Below are 4,494 nucleotides of genomic sequence, written 5' to 3'. Positions count from 1 at the left end.
TTTTGAGACAGAGTTTCTCTGTGTAGCCCTGGGTGCCCTGGAACTCACTCTGTAGACCAGGCTGGCCTTGAACTCACAGAGATCTGCCCGCCTCTGTAAGGCATAGGCTGACCCTGTCCACTCGCCCCCACCCCTCCAACCAGAGTGTTGGGTTTTCTTAAAGGCCTTTCTTAGTCTTATCTCCAAGGGCCTGGTGGAATTGCCCCACCCTGAGTGCCCCACAGGAGATCAGCAGAATTCTTACAGGGTATGCCTCCAGTTGGGCTCTGCTTCTGTATCTCCTGGGAACTCTCCAGCTCTCCTCTTTTCCTAGGCCACAGCCTTAAGTTTATCAAGACTTTGGTTATTGTGATGGGTTGGAATCCAGAACACTGAAAAGGAAGGATGATACAAGATGGTCTTGTCTCAGATCCTCTCTTGTGTTTTTATTTCTGTGAAAGACAGAAGCAGAAGAAAAGTGTACAGCCCAGGACAGCCAGCATCTGTTACAAATAAACTAATGAAGGAGCCAGCATCTTTATACTTATGTGTGTATATAGATGTGTGGTTACATACATGTTAAAAAATGTGCCTGTAAATTTGGAGGCTTGGGTCTGCTAGTGGATAGTTGAGTAGACAAGTCACCAAAGTTCTGTGCCAGTTTTCTGTGAGCTTGAGAAAAATCTCTTCGATATTCTGTATGTCTCTTTCTTTCTGTATAAAATAGATATGGAAGGAAGAGGGTGTGAAAGTTCATTGATCCAGTATCAACTACAGAATTTCATCTCTATGTTATTTTCTTAACTTGCCCCATTTTTAGGGTGTTTTGTTTTGTTTTGGTTTTGGTTTTGGTTTGGTTATTGTTGTTTTACATAAGATCTCATGAAAACCAGATTGGTCTTGGACTCCAAGTTAGCTGAAGATGACCTTGAACTTCTGATCCACTTCCCAAGCTCTGGGATTACACGCACCACCATATCTTGTTTTATGATGTGCTGGGAATAGAACTCAGGCCTTATCTGCATGCCGGGCAAGTGTTCTACCAACTGGGCTGTGTCCTTAGCACCTCGTTTACAGTGTGCTCTGACAGGGGACCTGTTTACCACTTTCCCACAGGGAAAAAAAATCACTTATCTCTGTATGCCCCTGTGACTGAGCCAAGCTCTGCCTCAATCTGCATATCCAGTTGCATGAAGGTCTGAGAGGATTACTTGGGTGGTAAAACAGACAATGCAGTTACAGGAAAGAAAATCGGGTGAACTTGAGTCAACTCCAGCCCTTCATGGGCTGCAGAACCTTGAGTGAATGGCTTGAGATTTCTGAGCCTATCTCCTTGTCTGTCAAAGAGAAATTACAGACTATGCAGAAATTTTGTTGGGAAGATTAGAAATAATCTCTATAAAAAATGGCTTGACATAAGGGTGCTTAATAAATTTATGAAGAAGATTCTTTTTCTTAGCAATACCACAAAATCAATGTTTATGAAGCTTGAAATGTATGGCATGGTTTCAGATATTTTGTTTTGTTTTATTAAGACGGAGTCTCACTATGTCGTTCTGGCTGTCCTGGAACTCACTATTATATAGACCAGGCTGGCCTCGAACTCACAGAGATCTGCCTGTCTCTGCCTCCAAAGTGGTGGGATTAACGGCGTGTACCACCACACAGGTGTTTCAGGTTCTTGCTTCAGCTGTTTCTTCTGCAATTTAACAACCTTTCCCTTGCGCCAGTCTTAAACAAATAATCACTTCCTATACATCTCCTAGTGTTCCCCCTTCCCTTTCAGTCCACGGGCTACTTTTGTTTGTGCAATTGAAACAGGTCTGTTGAGAACTTGAATTTGAGCTTAGTGAAGTTGTGTGCATGTAGGCATTGGCCAAGGACAAAGCATGAGTAGTGGAGGCGCTGGTCCATTTCTTACTTGGGGCATTCGAGGATTTTAAGTTTTCCTGCAAATACATAATGCCCCCCTGGAATAAAAGATAGTTTGAGCAGAAGCTAAAATATCCCTTGAGGGAAAAAGACGTCAAATTTTCTGGAGAAGGATTTTGTAAGTGTGGGAGTATGATACTCCAGAACTGTGGATCTCAGTCAGTTGAAATGTCATGGAAAAGGTCCTTAGGAACCAAGTTTCAAAATGGCTGCTCTGGAATTTGTCCACAACTCCTGACCATCCAAACAGGGCTTTCTGACCTAGTAAACCCGCGTAAAAGGAGCTATGATGCAGAGATACAAACATGAGTGTCTTAGTTTGGGTTTTATTGCTGTGAAGATACACCATGACTACTGCAACAATAAAATGGAAAACATTTAATTTGGGGCTGACGTCATGACAGGACTCATAGGCAGACAAGGTGCTGGAGTAGCTGAGAGTCCTACATCTTGATCCGAAGGGAGCTGGAGACTGTGCCACACTGAGCATAGCTTGAGCACAGGAGACCTCAAGCCCAGCCCCCCAGTGACACACTTCCTTCAACAAGGCCACACCTACTCCAACAAAGCCATTCTTAATAGTGTCACTGCCCTTGGGCCAAGCATTCAGACACACCAGTCTATGGGGACCTTACCTATGCAAACCACCACAATGATGATTTTCACAAAACAGTCACAAGGCTGTTTGTTGCCTTGTGGTTTCCAAGAGCAAACTAAAGAAATAATATGAAGCTTTCAGACAGAGGACCGTAAATAGCAGCTAGGATGGACTCCACAAAGGGAACTCCACATACTAGTACTAAAGCGTGGTGATGCTCTGTGGAATGTCCATGACATATTGGCAAGGAAAAAAGGAAATGGGCCAGGAAGATTCTGCATGTGCCTCCCTGATGGAATCTGCTTGCTTGTATGGGCTTACAGGCACAGATGGATCCAGGTGTATGGGGGATGCATTTATAAAAGTGTTGGAGCCGGGGCGTGGTGGCGCATGCCTTTAATCCCAGCACTCGGGAGGCAGAGGTAGGCGGATTTCTGAGTTCGAGGCCAGCCTGGTCTACAGTGTGAGTTCCAGGACAGCCAAGGCTACACAGAGAAACCCTGCCTCGAAAAACCAAAAAAATAAAAAATAAAAAAAAAATAAAAGTGTTGGAAACTAATCTGGAGAATGATGCTAATGGATGGTAAAGGTAATTTTCTTCCTGTTTTAATTGTTTTGGTTTGGTTTGGTTTTGGTTTTTTAGACAGGGTCCCTCTACCTAATCCTGGCTGTCCTGGAACTCGCTGTGTAGACCTTGAACTCACAGAACTCCACCTGCCTCTGCTTCCCAAGTGCTGGTATTAAAGGCGTGCGCCACCATGCCTGGCTTCCCTTTTCCACCCCTACTTTAGATATTTATATATTTAAATACGTTTAAATGTGAATAGACTTTGTATAAATTTTTAAATCGATGAGAATAACTAAATTCAGAGATATGTTTAAACATTTGGTTATCTTATCCTCTCTTAAATGTTAGGAGAATTTCCTTGAAGAATACCTTTAATCTTTCCCACATTCAATGAATTAATTACCCGAGGGGGTGCATGCTTGTGCTGCAACTTGAGCTTGGAGTCCAGAGAACAACTTGCTGCAGGAGTTGGATCTTTCTTTCTCTCTCTCTCTCTCTCTCTCTCTCTCTCTCTCTCTCTCTCTCTCTCTCTCTCTCTCTCTCTCTCCACCACGTGGATTCCAGAGACCGAACTCAGGTCACCAAGCTTGGCAAAGGCAGGCGCCCCTACCCGCTGAGCCATCTTACTGGCCTGAGAAAACCTTTTTAAAAGAGAACAGACTCAATCTATTTCCTTTGAATAAGAAGAATCTCAGATCTGAAAACCAGTCTGGTTTAGCCCTCTGTCAAAACAACCCACTATCCAAGCCTGTGGGAGAAGAGATTTATCTGGAATTCCTGAGCCCCAGGGCTCCTCCCTACCTCTGCGCTGCTCCCTCTGCATCTCAAATAAAATAAAATAAAATGTCAAGACTGGAATATGACTCTTATGAGTTGTCCTTACAGGAGGAAAGATTGGGCATCAGATAATTTCCCACAAACAGCTTGTATGCAACCTGAGGCTAAGCACTGGTTCCTCTGTGGCCCAGGAGTTACCCATTTCAGCCTGACACTGTGGACACATGTCATCTAACACGATGCTTGCTCGGCTGGTTAAAGAGCAGTAGATAGTGAGTACCTGGGTGTAACCTTTTTCAAAGGGGAAAACTGCCTTACACAAAGAAACATCCTTCAATGACCACAGCGGGTCACTAACTCCAGCCACCTGCTTCTTGAAATTTGTTTTGTTAGTCGTAGAATACAGTTTGTTAAATTCACTCATTTGTTCCTTCGTGTGTACATTAATTGCTTCCTTCATTCAACTGTTAGCAGTAAGGCATGGAAGTTAGCAGTCTGTTAAAGGTTAAGGAATCAGAAATGTGTGTGCTTGAATTTCTAGGCAAACATTTACTGTCTACAAGATCTTGACAAGTTACATAACCTACCCAAGTCTCTGAAACCTCATCAACTGCTGACAGTGTTCAACAACTTGTAAAGA

Source organism: Mus caroli, chromosome 19, assembly GCF_900094665.2.
Source record: "Mus caroli chromosome 19, CAROLI_EIJ_v1.1, whole genome shotgun sequence".
Taxonomy (NCBI): domain Eukaryota; kingdom Metazoa; phylum Chordata; class Mammalia; order Rodentia; family Muridae; genus Mus; species Mus caroli.
This window is presented reverse-complemented; position numbering follows the sequence as displayed.